The sequence below is a fragment of the Sus scrofa genome, chromosome 1, assembly GCF_054392235.1.
Source record: "Sus scrofa isolate SSC_HxYL_T2T_F1_AM1 chromosome 1, Sscrofa_HxYL_maternal_Yorkshire_Landrace_v2.0, whole genome shotgun sequence".
NCBI classification, from domain to species: domain Eukaryota; kingdom Metazoa; phylum Chordata; class Mammalia; order Artiodactyla; family Suidae; genus Sus; species Sus scrofa.
In genome coordinates, this window is record NC_139383.1 from 189,267,973 (window position 1) to 189,283,893 (window position 15,921).

Sequence of the window (15,921 nt, forward strand, 5' to 3'; positions counted from 1 at the left end):
ATTTGAAAGAACATGTATTTTGCTTCCAAAGGTACCTGCAAGTCTGTCTATATCAGAGAATTGGTGAAACTCTTAGTTTGTGGCAAATGTTGTCTCTTTCTTGGTCTAGTTTGACTGTCAATATTTGTTTTATTTGGCCTGATTAGCGCTACACTAATTCTTTGCCTGTGCCCCATATATTCTGTGCCATCCATGTTAAAATATTCATGTTGTTTTGAATTTGAGTTTTTGAACAAATGGCAGAGAACAGTAAGGCCTTATATGAATATTGTTCGAAGATCAACATTAGATATGTTATCCATCTCTACGTCTGACTTTCCTTTTCTCTCTTTGCTTCATTCAGTTTGGTTTCCCTATTCCCATTCCCTCTTCTTAATTTGTACCCCCTCTGCTTCTGATACTGGTAGGAAGTGAGAAACCTAAGAGGCATACAGAAGAAAAGCTTCACCTACTGTATTTTTAAGCTACTAGTATTTTTTCTTCTGATTGTTTCACTTTCAGGATGACTTATGTCCCACGGTTTTAAAACCCTAAGTTTTTTAAAAAAGTGTATTCATTTTAAAAATAAAATGATAAATATAAAACATACATCTTCTTTAATGTGTATTGCAGAAATCTGTGTCTCTCTAAATTGCACAGCAGTATTGGAAAACAAAGTTAGCACTTCCTTTTTGGTACACAAATGGCATTCCCTGATTAAATACGATCTTGTACTTTCTTTCCATGGCTCATAAAGCATTGTAATTTCTGAGGAATCATTAAAAATCCTCCTGAGCTAACTCATGATTCTATTGTTTGCCCTAATTTGTGTCTGTTTCTGAAGTTTTCATGGGCTGAAACTGAGGTAGGAGACAGGGAGCTTATACTCTTTGTTTCCAGTTTCTTCAAGTTCCAAGAGATGCTTCACATTAAAACAAACAACAAAAAACAAACAAGAAAAAACTACCATATTATGGAAAAGTTCAAGCTGAGTTTATCTGAAACAAGCAAAGCAGATCATCTTCAGTTAGGCCATTTCTTGAGGAGTGAACTAAATTTACAGCTAAATGAAGGATTTTGTCTTCATCATGTAACAGCTTTCGGGTTGAGCCCTGATGGTATAGAGCTCCTGAAATTGACATGGGGTCACTGGACAGGATCAATGTTTTCAGAAGACATAGTCCTTGATTAAGAGTTTGTGGTGTAATGGTTCATTACCCTATTACTGGGAAAATCATATGCTATTTTTTAGTCAGAGCGCCTAATTTATGTGTTACCTATAAAATGAATGTGGATTGTTATAATTTAAATCCTGTTTCAAGTTATAATACTAAAGAGTAGATGTCTCTGGATTCTAATATACCTATATTTCTGTCCACAGCCTTGGAATTAGGCCTAATGAAGTTAAGTTAGTATACTTAGTAATTTCTAAGATTATATTTGTCTTCTAGATTTATCCTAGATCCACATCTCATTTTTCCTATTCCCAGGCCAAACTTAATACAATCCTTTCTGTTAGGTTTCCCTGTGATGGATATGACACAAAAATAAATGACCTGTTCCTTCCCCCTTCACTTTTCTTTCCTTTCCTGGCCTTGTTCATCTAAAGTCTGTTATCTCATTCTCTGTTATTAGTGGTGACAGAGTTAGAAGAAGAGAAAGGCAGGGGTTTGGCTACCGAAAAGCTCTCTTTCATGTGTCCAGAAACACATTTGAGCCTGACAATTCAAGTCAAGGTTCGGTAATGTTTTGACACTGAATAACAAATTAAAAAGAGTTTAAAGGATAAAAAAGGTCTAGGTGACGTTGCTGATATGAATAAGGAGATCTTTCAAGGAAACTGGATTTTCATTTGCAGCTAAAGGGACAAGTGATAATAAAGGCTAAAAAAAGCTTCAATGAAGAGTAGAGGTAGCTACTTGAAATAGTTGATCAAAAAACCATTAAATAGCTCTAATGCCATCCAGATGTTGCCACAAAAAAAAAAAAAAAAAGGTCTATGGAAGGAAAAGTTTTGCATCCTTCTATTTTATAAAAATGTATTTTTAATATTTTAGTATTTATCTTAAGATATTTTACCATTTTAATCCTTAAAATAACATTGGAATAAAAATGAGGTGAAAAGATTTATGAAGAACACCATAATATTGTATTTTATTAAATACTATCTGAACATTAATGTTCCATACTCAGTTTTCTAGTATTTTGTGGAGACTTTTTGCATCTATATTCATCAGGAATATCAGCTTTTCATTTCTGGTTTGTTTGTTTGTTTGTTTAGTGTTCTTATCTGGCTTGGTTATCCAAGTAATGCCTTGCTGAGTTGGGAGATTGCCGTTGGACTCAATGTCTGTGTGGACATGATGGTTGGGCTCTATTGTCAGATAGGGTCACTAGAGGGGATCTGTGGTCACCTTTCCCTGAGTGGGGTTGTGATTGTACTGGTACTGTTTGGAGGCCATGTTTGGCAGGACCATTCCTTGACTGGATGGTGCTACTTATTGGATTCTTTGCTGTGGGGCTAAAGACAGGCTTGGCAGTGCCATGGATCCTTAGGCTGTCCTCTGCTATCATGTAGAACCACAAGCTGTGTCTAAAAATGTGTATGACGATCTGTTAGGCTATTAACTGTGTGTGATATTTTGTTTGAGGTTTCTGGCTAGGCTTTCTCATTGGGCAGGGTCTCTAACTGTATCCCACAGTTAAGTCTTTGCATTTGGACAGGATTGCTGCCTGGGCATCCTATTGCATAGGGGCCACAAGCTCTGTTTTGCAAGTCAATGGGATCACTGGCCGGGCCCTCTTGCTGTGTGAGGTCACAGGCTGTGTTCAATAGTCAAGGTTGTAGTTTGGGCTCTACAACTGGTCAATAACATAGGACAAGCTCTGAGGCTGCCCAGTATCTTGACTCAGGCTCCCTGGTTATGTGGTGCCAATGGCTCTACTCAAGAGATGAGTATGGCTGCTGATTTGGCTTTCTGTCAGAGCGGGGCTGTAGGATGGGCTCATGACTACCTGGGTTCTCTGGCTAATCTCTTGGTCAGGTGGCACTAGAGGCTAAGCTCAGAATTTGAGTATTGCGAATTTTCTTCCCTGCCTTGGCAGGTTGTAGGATATGCTCCAGGGCTGCCAAGAATATGTGACCATGCTTCCCTGTGTAGTAGGACTGTGGATTATGCTCAGCCATTGGGCAGGGCTTTGAACTTACTGCCTGTCCTGGGCTGTAGAACATACTCAATGGCAAATGCAGCTTGTTCACTGGGAACCCAAGTCAGGCTGAACTGCTAACCAAAAGCCCTGGTCAGAATGGGCTTTCACCTGGCAGAGCAGCTAGCTGGGATATTTGTCCAGGCACTGGCCCTACCACAGGGAGAAACATGGTCTTCCACATGTGAGCACAGGCTACTATAAGGCCCATACCCTTTTGCATCTCCCTCTGATCCCCAGTGGTTGAGCCCTGAAGTTTCTTCAATGTTCCCTCACCTGAGTGTACCTGAGTGTGAGGTAAGAACTGAGTGTCCCTCCCAAGCAGTGTCCCAGAATATGAGGAAGCTGGATGTCCATCTTGGGTTCTCTTTTCCCACCAAAGAGGAGGCCCTCTTGCAGAGCCTGTGACCACTTTATGGAGGGGCCAATGCAGTCAAAGTGAAACTGCCCCTCTTACCTTTCTAAAACAGTTTTGATTTCTGTGATTTCAAAGTTTGCTTCAGCCTCACCTCCAGGTTCTGGAATTTTCACACTGATTCCTTATCTATGGATAATTGCTAATTGGTCTTCTTGTGAGGGGAACTGAAGTCAAGAACTACCTATGTTGCCTTCTTGATGAAGTCATATATTAAATATATTTTTATTAGGCTGATTACTAAATTATGCTACCCAATTTATATATCCTAGTCTCATAAATAATTTATAATAGATTAAATGTGATTTTCATGGTTATATCTAGGTTCAACACCTTTGTTATTATATCATTATACTATGGTCAAATCAGTTTCAACTTGAGTAATTGTAACCTGTGACACCTTTCCAGTAATTCAGCTTCATAGAGTTTTAAACTGCCTACACCTGAAAAGATCTCTTCAAAATGCAGCCAGTAGAACCTCAACCATAAATCATTCCCAGTGAGTACATGCATTCATAAATGTAAAGCCAATTAGACAAGGGCACATGGGAGTTCCCTTGACACAGCAGTTTAAGGATCCAGGCTATCACTGCAGTGGCTCAGGTCACTGCTGTGGCATGAGTTCAGTCCCTGATCTGGGAACTTCCACATTCTGTGAGTGTGGCCCAAAAAACCAAGGGCAGGTAAATAACTATATTTTTGGGGAAAGCACGAGGTAGGAAAAAATGTCAGATTCTAACTACTTCCATATTAGTTGCTCACAAAGTTTAAATGTTGAAGATATGCTTGCTGGTAGAATCTTAAAATCAGGAATTATGGGAAATCAATAAATTAATAAATCCATTGGGGGATCACCAGGTATCTTCTCTTGTCCCTGCACATCTTCTTTCTGCCCTTCCCTACCCTTCTATCCACAGAGGCTGACTGTTTGGACTCATCAAACATCCTGTATATCCTGTCTGACCAATCTTAAATGTGGAGCATTCAGAGGAGTTCAGAAGGAAAAAGGAGAGAGAAGTGAGGGTTCTTAATCCTTAGGCCTCTCTCTGCAGGGTCTACATTGGCTGGCTATTTTTCATAACGGAAGGTCTCAACTCCTACCAGCCTGTCTATGTAGGCCTCTTTTTCATACTGTCTCCAAGTCCTGGTTATACTCCCCCTCCTTTGACCTCTTCAAGGTAGTAATAGAAACTTATACTAGTCCTCACAGAAGGCAATATCTCTTAGATTTTCCTACACTTGCCCATGCTTTTCCAAAAACAGCTCTATTAAGATATAGCGGATATAAGATGAAATGCACATATTTAATGTGTACAATTTGATGAATTTTTGCATATGAGAACATCCATGATAGTATCACCACAATAAAGATGACGGACACATTCACACTTGTCAGTGTTCTCCCCCTTTTATTTTGTAAGTACACTTAACGTGAAATCTACTTTCTTAAACTTTGAAGTGCACAATACCATATTGTTAACTATAGGCACTATCTCTAGAAATGATTCACCTAGCATAACTAAAACTTTATACTCATTGAATAACAACCCTGCCTTCTCCCATCCCTCAGCCCCTGGAAACCACTATCATATTCTCTGCTTCTACGAGTTGGACTATTTAGATACTTCATATAAGTTGAATCACAAAATAATGATACTTCTGTGACTAGCTTGTTTCATTTGGCAAAGTCAGCTGAATTTCTATGCACTAACAATAAATCATCTGAAAAGGATACTAAGAAAGCAATCCTATTTACAATAGTGTGTAAAAGAATAAAATACTTAGGAGTAAATTCAGCTGAGGATGTAAAATATTTGTGAACTAAAAACTACAAAACATGGATGAAAGAAATTAAGGGAGACACAAGTAAATGGAAAGACATTCCATATTTATTTATTGGAATATTTAATATTGTTAAAACATCTACTACTCAAAACTCTCCATGGGTTCAGTGTTTTTCCCATAAAAATTCCAATGTCATTTTTAATAGAATTAGAAAGCACAATCCCAAAATTGATATGGAACCAGAAAAGACCCAAAATACCCAAAATGATCTTGAGAGAGAAGAGCAAAGCTACAGGCATCACACTTCATGATTTCAAAACACAATTTAAAGCTACACTAATTAAAAGAGCATGGGAAGTTCCCTGGTGGCTCAGTGGGTTAAGGACCTTATGTCATCGCTGCTGTGGCTCAGGTCACTGCTGTGGTACACATACGATTCCTGGCCCAGATCTTCATGCTACTGGACCAGCCAAAAACAAACAAATAAACCCAGCATGGTACTGGCAGACATTGGCCAATGGAATAGAACAGACAGCCTGTAAATAAACTTAAACTTGTATGGTTAACTGGTCTTTGACAAGGGTTCAAAGAACACACAGTGGGAAAGGGATGGTTTCCACCATAAATGGTATTGGGAACACTGGATATCCACATGCAAAAAAAATCAAATTTTCCCTCTACCTTACACCATACAAAAAATAAATTCAAAGTGGATTAAAGACTTAAATGTATGACTATAAACTATAACTAAAACTATAAAACTCCTAAAGAAAACATAGAGGAGAAAATTTATGACATAGGCTTGGCAATAATTTCTTTAATATACCAAAAGCACAGGCCACACAAGCAAAAAATAGACCTGTGAGACTACATCAAACTAAAATGTTTCTGCATAGCAAAGGGAACAATAGAATTAAAAGGAAACTTATGGGATGGGAGAAAAATCTTTCTAAACTATACATCTGATTTATAAGGAATTATTATAATTTAACTGCAAAAATAATAATAATTCAGTTAAAATGGGTGGAACACTTGAGCAGATTTTTCTCTAAAGAAAATGTACAAGTGGCCAACAGGTATACAAAAAGATGCTCAATACCCTTAATTATCATGGAAATCCATATCAAAACTGCAATGAAATATCTCCTCACACACATTAGGAAAGCTATTTTGAATATGCCATCTCTTTCCTGCCAAATCCTAAAGGATACAGAAGATACTGGGCCAAATGAGTAGAAGCACTCCCAATATTTCAGCTTAGTAGCCATTCAAAGTTAGGAAATGATTCAGCTTCCTAAACCTCACTTTTCTTTTGTGTTAATGAGGATAATCATTCCTATTTTGGCAGGCAAATAGTTGACCCTCAAAGATGTCTGCTTCTTAATCCCCACATCCTGAGAAACTTTATGTGCCCAGCCCAGGGTATATTAAAGTTTCAGTTGGGAGGAAAGAATCGATCAGCTGTACTTAAGGAGGGAGAGTGGCTTGAATTACCCAGGTGGACCCAATGTAATTACAAGCATACTTAAATGTGGAAGAAGCTGGCAGAAGTGTTAGTATCATAGTAACGCAATTCGGGAAAGATTTGAGTTGCTGTTTCCGGCTTTTAGGGTGGGGTAAAAAGCTGCAAGACAACAAAGGTGGGCGGCAAGGAAACAGATTCTCCTCAGCACCTCCAAAAGAAGCACTTTGAGACCCGTTTTTGACTTCTGACCTCCAGAAATGTAAGATAATGGATTTTTGCTGTTTTAAACTTTCATGTTGTCTTAGTGTTGTAATTTGTGGTGATGTCTTAGAGCAGTAATAGAAAACTACTGTTGTATGGGTTTAAAAATTGGATGAAATAATGTAAAACCCAGTGTTTCAAAACAGGAGCCCTGGAGTTAGACAGATCTGTGTTTTGACCTTTTCCTTTTAAAATAATAATTCTTAACTTGATAGAATTACTTAACATCTTTGTTTCTTCATCTACATGTAGGAAGGTAATACCTGGAAAAACAAATTTTGTCTGTATACTTTCTTTTCTTTCTTTTTTTTCTTTTTTTTTTTTTTTTTTGTCTTTTTGCTGTTTCTTTGGGCCGCTTCCGTGGCATATGGAGATTCCCAGTCTAGGGGTCGAATTGGAACTGTAGCCGCCAGCCTACGCCAGAGCCACAGCAACGCAGGATCCGAGCCGTGTCTGCAGCCTACACCACAGCTCACGGCAACGCCGGACCGTCAACCCATTGAGCAAGGGCAGGGACCGAACCAGCAACCTCATGGTTCCTAGTCGGATTCGTTAACCACTGCGCCACGACGGGAACTCCTATACTTTCTTTATGCTTGACAATTTTCCTAGTTATACAGAGTTATATACATTGTCTTGAGAATTAATAATGTAATTCATAAAGAAAATATCTTGATCATCAGAAAGGAAGGATTAAAGGAAGCAGAGAAGAGAATTCATGCCAAAAGAATAATATTGAAAAGTGAATCGAGTTACAGCCAAACATTGCCTCTACTTTTGAAGAGTTTAGAAGAGGACTGCCAGGAGGAGGTGGTGTATGGTAGGGGTGGGCAGCCATAAATGAAAGCGTAGCTGAAATGCTTCTCACCCATGCTGGCCAGCTGCAGACCCTTGCAGGGAAACTGCTATCTCTAGTAGATCTTCCTTCACCATTCTGTGTAGGTCTGTGGCTCAACAGAGCAGAAAAAATAAGTTGGCTGTTGTTCTGGATTCTGTGGCATAAAAGCCTCCCATTGAAAACTAACCACATGTGATTGTCTAGCAGACTGACCATTTTATTAACTGTGGTCTTTGAAGTTTCTTAAGTAGACTGCGTGGACAATCCTCCCTCCCACTGATTTCATTGGCTCAAAATAAAAACCTCTTTATCCCCAAGCAGAGTGAGGTGTATAACATCTGAAGAAACAGGTATGGAAGCTGATAGGAAAAGCCTGGCTCCTATCTTAGTATTGAACAACAATGAAAGAGCACAGCTTACACTTGATAACCCCTTTGCCATGTAAATGGAGAATTAATAATCCAAAAATTGAATGAGGTAATGCATGGCAAGTTCTTTTCTAAGGCCCAAGTAATAACAACCACCACCAACACAACAGACTTTCCTACAGTGCCTTGGCACTAACATGCCAAATTTATTCTTCCTTTTTCTTTTATAATAAAAAACCACAGTATAAAATCAACAATTTCCAAGAGTGGAGAGTAAAAGAATCTCCTTCCATTCTCTGCTCTCAGCCAGGTAGTTTTCCTTCCAGTAGTCACATACCTTCATAGATTCTTGTACAATATCGAGAGAGTCTACATATTTATAATTATTTACATTGTTTCCTTTCAAATGGCAGTACATTGGTTTTTACCCCTACCTTTTCCATTTAACTGTGTGTACTAGAGTGTTTTCCACATAAGTGAATATAGTCCTACTTAAGTAGAGTTATGAAAGTGATGTCAACTGTGAAGTATTTATAGTGTTAGTTTTCATGAAGTCACTAGTATTTATTTGGGAACCAAATGGGATTCTGAAAATGGTTTTTATTGCCAGTAGTGTTGACTAATATCCCAGATTAATGTTAATATTTATTTCAACATTTTTTTTTTGGTCTTTTTAGGGCTGCACCTGTAGCATATGGAAGTTCCCAGGCTAGGTATCAAATCAGAACTAAAGCTGCTAGCCTACACCACAGCCACAACCACAGCCACAGCCACGCCAGATCTGAGCCTCATCTGTGACCTATACCACAGCTCAAAGGAACACTACATCCTTAACCCGCTGAGCAAGGCCAGGAATTGAACCTGTGTCCTCATGGATACTAGTTGGGTTTGTTACCACTGAGCCAAAACGGGAATGCCAAGATTTATTTCACCTTTGAGCTGATGAAGATGTGCTCCCTAAGACAGTTTTTATATTTTTCTAGGAAATAATGCCTTGTGTGTTTTTCACCAGTTCTCTGTGCTGGCTGTTTTTAGACTCAGAAATAGCTGCTTCATTGTAGAATTGGCAACAAGTGAAGATAGACAAAGCCTGTTGGTTGTGCCCACTTGTGATAATTGCCATACTTCATATTATTTACCTAAGACTTCGTTCATGCAAATAGATTCTTTAATTGCCAAGCAGTGAATCTTTGGACTGGAGGACCCTTTTTAATTGATGACCATGAATGGATGGTCACTCTGGGACTGGGCTATAAGTGCATGTCTTCCGTAGTGAGCAGGATGAGCAGACATGGGGGAGGTCTAAACAGCTGCTTCAAGTGTGGACCCTCAGGGCCTGATTACAGAGGCTGGGTGGACTTGCCTGCTGCATGCAGCTCCAACTCCTGCCTGGCTTCCCTCGCTGAAGTTGCTGTCTTTTAGGCTGGCTTCCAAGTTTGACATCATTTATCTCCATGAACAGGTGCTCCCATAAAATGAACCCCATAAAAAGCAAATGCTGTGGCAAGGCTCAGTGATTTCCTACTTGATGCTTTTGTAGAGGGTATGTTTAGAAACCGGCAGTGTTTCTCTACAGTCTCAAGAAGCTGAATAGAGAAAATACAGAGGGCAACATTTTCCAGTGCAGAACAGCTAAAAAAAAATCTAGAGTTTGATTTAAAATCACTTTAAAAACATACCAATTCCTGCAAACTCCTTTAATATGATTTACCCTACATTTCATGGTGTCAGAATTTGTGTGAACATGTGGCCATTTGGTACAGTATTAGAACAAAAGAACAATGGGTGGAATGTATTTAAACGTGATTGGGGTGTGACAAAGAGGATGGAGGAAATGCTGAAGTATGGTTAAGCTGATGTTTTTCCAAATGGGAAGCAACATGTTTAATTTAAATATAATGTTTTTGGAGTTCACATTACTGCCAAAATACTGAGGTGACTGTTGAGGATGAAAATCACTGGGAAAAAGTTTGGAAAATTGAGGCATGTGTTTAAAAAGAAATGGTGGAATTTACCCAATGAATGTAAGACAGCGGAAATTTTTGTCTGACCATCAAGACCTCAGTTTGGCCCAATTCTCATTTGTTTTAAATGTAGAAGACTTTCTGGATTGAAAATTTTAGAAGGCTGAAGTCACGTTAAAACTTTAGGAATCTCTTAAAGATTTCTGAAGACTGAGTAACCTGTGTAGAGCAAAGGACCTATCCAATCTGAAAGACACTTATTCTTCAAAGCATTATTCTGTTTGTCTCATTACATCAACACTAGATCTCATCTAAGAAAAATGGACAATGCAATATTTTAGGGAAAAGGGAACTTAGAAAATCAGTATGATATTTTTGTATCATCACATTCTCACTTTCAGTTGTTACAAAATTAAAATACTGTCTCTTAGCAGAGGGAAAATAAAATGAAAAAGAATTGACAGATTCCTCACAAATAAATCCCCACAGTTTATTATTTAACATCTTTTTTAGATTAAATACAAGAAAAAGTATAAAAGGAAACTTGTAAATATTAGAAAAATTAATATCTCTATATTAGTAAATTGTCATTGTGTTAGTAAACTGGGTATCATAAATGTTTGCTTTGTTTTGAATTTTATATTTGAGTTTTCAATGCTTTAAAAGAAGTATAGCCTTAGCTCCTTGGTGCACTATGTGGTTGCATTCTACTTTGTATCTACTAAAGAAAACATTTTTTTTTAATGTATATAATTTGAATATGTAGATTTAACCACCCCCTCCCAAAATTTTTCAAAGGCAATTAAGATAAGTTAAATACCAAGGATCTTCTCTTGCTTAAATTTTGTAACTCCAGTTACTGTTAGACATCCCTTAAATTCATCTTTCCTCCTAAAGGAGTGTTAGCTAAATCTCTCTGAACAAAACGTATCCCTACTGAAAGTAAACAAAGTTTAAAGTCAGTGTACAGAAATTGGCACAACATTGTAAATCAATTATACTTTAATTTTAAAAAAATTGAAAAGTTGGTGTACACAACACGGTTACAAATTAGTTTACAATAGAAGAATTTTTGGTGAAAAACAAAATAGTCATTTTCACAGTGTTAAATGCTTGATGCTAATAGGTAAATACCCTTAGAACAAGGGTAAATAAATGGACACCCAGAAGCAGGTAGTCACAAAAATGGAGCTACTTCTTCAGGTGTCTGCTAATGATAGTATTTCTGCCTTACGAATCACAGGCTGTCTTGTCGAATCCATCTTAACTGGGACGGTGTACTTTATACTATAGGTTATTCCATTAATGAGATATAGTTATGGGTGGAGAGAGGGATGATGAACAAGGTGAGGTAGAGTTTAATGTCAGCTTTCTGGAAGGTGAAAATAGAATCTGCTTAAAGATTTATCCCAGAGAGCAGCCTGTTGCCATTTTCTCTGTGAATTCTTCCTGATATTATATATCCTCTTTTGATCAGGGGAAGAACTGACAAGTCAGGTATTTATTTTCCTGTCTCTGAGCAAGCTCAGTTAGTGGCCTCATATGGGTACAAACTAAAAGCAATTTAATATGTTTAGGTGACTTGTTATAAAGTTGATCGGGAGAAGCCATCACCAGGAAAGGAAAAGCCATATATTCAGTGAACATCTTTTCATCATAGTCACTATTTTTATGGACTAAAATAACAGTGAGATTGCTTTCCATTGGAGATCTGTCTCTGGTATATCATGATCTTAATGTCATCACAGAGCTGAAACTTGATAGTTTATGTCAATCGAACTTCGTTTGCTTCTTTTTCCAACTCTGTAGTACTTCCATGGGAACATAAAAATGATTAAAATTCTGTTTATTAATATGAACAAAAACAAAAAAAGTATCTTCAAAATTAAAATTCAGAGAGAAATTGAATCTCATACTATAGTATTCATTTATATTCAAAGAATGCTAATAATCTTCTATCTTTGTGCATGAGATCTAAAATTCAATCAGTAAATCACCTTAACAACAGAGTCCAAAAATGAAAGGCAAAATAGATTTTTTTCCAACATAACCACTTGCTGCTATTGATCAAAGCTTGATTTAGGTTTATATACCATTGACAAGCTGCAGATGGGATTTTATAGATTTATCAATGTAAATGTAATTTGCCAAATGTTTTGGTAATGTTTTCTGTTAGCTATCACTGTTGGTTGTAACATGAGCAAACACAGCAACTGTTCTTTATTCTGTTGTGATAATCATGCTTCAAAGAATGAGCAGCTTTAGGCAAGGAGGTGATTCACATCCTTGTTTATCTGCCAGACAAATGCAACTCATTTGCTAGAACCAAGTGTGTGGGTACTTCCTACTCTGTTGGTTACTTAACTCCAGCTTTAATGACCATCCATGTTTAATATTAAATATTTCAAGTTTAGGATTTTAACACATTTCAGGTATAAATGTGTCAGGGCTATAGTGATGCCCGAAAATGTTGCTTTTAAATTATTTTTGCAATGGACATAAAAAACTGTATTAAAAAAAAAAAAACCTGATAGTTCTTTTCTTTACCTCTTCTAAATTTAGGACAACAGTGTTGAGAAAGTTTGTGAGCCTCAGGGGCAAAACCAGAGTCATAGATAAATCTGGGGTGTTTGAAGCCATGACAAAAAAAAAAATCTGCCACATGCTAAGTTGTCCTATAACATATAGAGATGAGAAAGGGGCATCTTTCTCGTTCTATGTAATTAAATCATGTCAGTATTCCCCTGGAGGAAGCTATAGAAATATTTCCAGATGATGTATACAGCATGTTAAAAGTCAGGACCCACCATTTAAGAGCCTGTCCTCATATTTGATGCCTCACCTCTGAAGTTGTTGTTTTTCCCCCATCCACGGCTCTTATTATATCTTTGCTTAAAGGTCTGTACATAACCCTCTCCCTTCAGTACTGGTTGCTTGGGGAGGTAACTACTGATGTCTTTAGTTCTAAAGGCTCCCCAAAGTGAATTCCAAATACACACATAATACACACTTTAAGCCCTATGACCGCAGACATAATTCCCACATTGGATTAAAATCCATCCACTGTTTTCATATGATAGGTAAAACAATAGATTTATAGACGTGATTATCTTAAGTATTTGCGCTTTCTTTTAGGAAAGAGTTCAATAGATCCATAAATTCATATGGTATGTGAAACTTATTAACTAAAAAATTAGGCACAATCTGAAAGTTGAGCATTAAGTTTTATTTGGGGGAAAAAGAGGAATACTGCTCCAAGGAGGTGAGTGGGGGAGCTAGGATATATAGGATTATAGGATGTATATGTGAGTTTTACAACAAAGGGCAGGAGGAACAAAATATGTGTAGTAGGAAAAAAATATTACTGTTAATTAAAGAAAACTAGGTATCTGAAATTAAGGAATTTAGCATTTTTCTATTTATGGGAAGATGCAAGGGTCTGAGCTCAGAAATCATCCTTTTGATAAGTATCTTAGCTAGAGGGGGCCAGTATCCTGTGCTTTTCACCTCCTGGGGGCTCACAGTCAGAGTGGCTCCAGTCTGATGGCTGTTAGATGGCAGGTACTCTATTTCCTTCCTAAGTTCCCTTGGGCTCTCCAGCTCACAGGTGGCTGCAATCACTGATGACTATGACATCCTTTTTTTACCGATATGGCAGGCAATATTTTATTTCTCAACCTACATATACATTCTTTGATGGTATGTTGTGGAGGCCATTAAAGAGGAATTGGCTGAACATGAAGTCCTGAAAAAAAAAAAACTGTGTATTTCTTTCCATTTCACAATCAAGAGTAAGGGGATGAGAGTATCAATGAGGAAAATAGGGCTTAGTTTGTGTTTGGAAGAAACGGTTAATGAAGTCTAGGGCTGTCAAGAGCCACATAGATGGATCTAGTCATATGGATTGAATTATTGTTCATCTCAGATAACTGGAAGTCCCTGTTAGACTTGGAGTTTTAGGTGTGTGTCTTATATCTATTCTCGGGTGGCTGAACGTAAGAACGCTGAACCCCAGCCACTTGACATAGGTCCCTAGTACTTGTCCCTTTGGAGAAAGAGTCTGAAAGAAAGAGACTTAGAGTAGCAAGGCAAATCAAGTGTTAAGAGAGAGGAGAGAAAAGATATGTGTGGAGAAGGCACAGGTAGACTTCAGTGGGGAGGGTTCTGGGAAGAGAGACAGAGAGAGAGAGGAAGAGAGTGACTTGCTTTGGAGGTGATTTAAATCACTTGTATGGGGGCAGTCCTTTTGGATCCCTCTGGCCAATCATCTTGCTTTGTCTGGCCTTGAGACCACATTTGGCCTGACCCAGGGCTCTCCCCTGTGTGCATGCATCTTTTAGCCAAGTTGAATTCTAGCACAAGGGTCTATGGGAAACGGACAGGGCATGCTATTGCCTGGTGCTCCTCCCTTCTCTGACCCCTGAGGAATCATTCTGCGAATGTATAGTTCCAGGGGTTTCAAGAATGAAATATATGTGGTCTTTAGCTTTTATCAAAGCAGGGCGCAGCTCTTCCTTGCTCCTGCCATAATCTTTATCTTGAAGGATCTGTCCACAGGGAACAGATTCCAGCTGCTCAGCCTGGGACCCATCTATCTCCTGCCTCATATCTAGTCTCAAATATGATTTATGGTGGTACAATAGCCATATAAAGATTTGCTAAAAGAGTGGTGATGTCTTAAGTCACCATGGTTATTTTTATGTTAAATTTATCCTGGAAAAAATATGTAATGGAGGAATGTTCTTGCTAGATTTCTCACATTTCATACCTATAAAGTAGCAGATGAAAGAAACCGTAGCTTAAATTCACGATAGAATTAAATTTCACCTTTTTGCCTCTTAAATAGGAAATTATAAATAAAATTCACTCTGTATAAGCATACTTGTGCTTTACCTGAGTCTTAGGTCAGAATTATATTTGTTTTGGCCGAAAGCCTAAACACAAGCCTGTGTTTTAGAACAAAGAGAAAATCTATTTTGATATTTAGGATAACTTATAAAGTTCTGTGCATATTAGAGTGATAGTAAGCTTATGAATATGATAACATACAATACCTCAGTAAACATTTAATAAAATAAATTATTTAATTATCCAAAATGGCTATTTTGGAAGCAGCTAGGAAAGACATGTTTATTGATATGTAAAGTTTATAATTCTTGATTATTCTACAATTGTTATTAATAAATGCTAGCCAAAACATCCCCAGCACCCAAGGAAACATTAGATGGTTTTAATTAATATGGCAAATATGAAAAGTAAAATATGATAGTCTATGACTCTTGGGTTCTGTAAATGTAGGTTCATAGGGATGAATGCCATATGCCTTTGTCCTGAAGACAAATTACTGAAAACATGGATATGAGCTTGGAAAATGTAAAACTTGATAGGTTAGTAGTCAACTATGATCACTTAAAATTATTCGATATTGATGAGAACAGTTTCTTTTTTCACAATATAGCAAGAATTTTTAATTTGGGGCAGGATCATGATGATTAATACAATATTTGTTTATTTGGAATGAAATCAATAGGAAAACTTTATGGTTCCTACAAGCCCAGTTCACTAATTTCATATGGCACAATTTTGAAAATGATTTTTAAAATGTTAAGTGCATATGCATGTGATTTTTAATTCTTAAG

General features: G+C 37.5%; 1 long non-coding RNA gene across 7 annotated transcripts in view; it reads left to right on the forward strand.

Annotated features, from left to right (window-relative positions):
• The window catches only part of LOC146406913 (uncharacterized), a 709,993-nt gene that overhangs the window by 401,412 nt on the left and 292,660 nt on the right, over nt 1-15,921 (forward strand). For 4 of the 7 annotated variants that reach the window (XR_014841481.1, XR_014841471.1, XR_014841488.1 and 1 more), the window contains one exon: nt 6,997-7,110. The exons of the other annotated variants lie outside the window; for them this stretch is intronic. This is a non-coding gene — a long non-coding RNA (uncharacterized LOC146406913). Of the gene's footprint in view, nt 1-6,996; nt 7,111-15,921 lie in introns of those variants that run through there. 7 annotated transcript variants of the gene reach the window in all.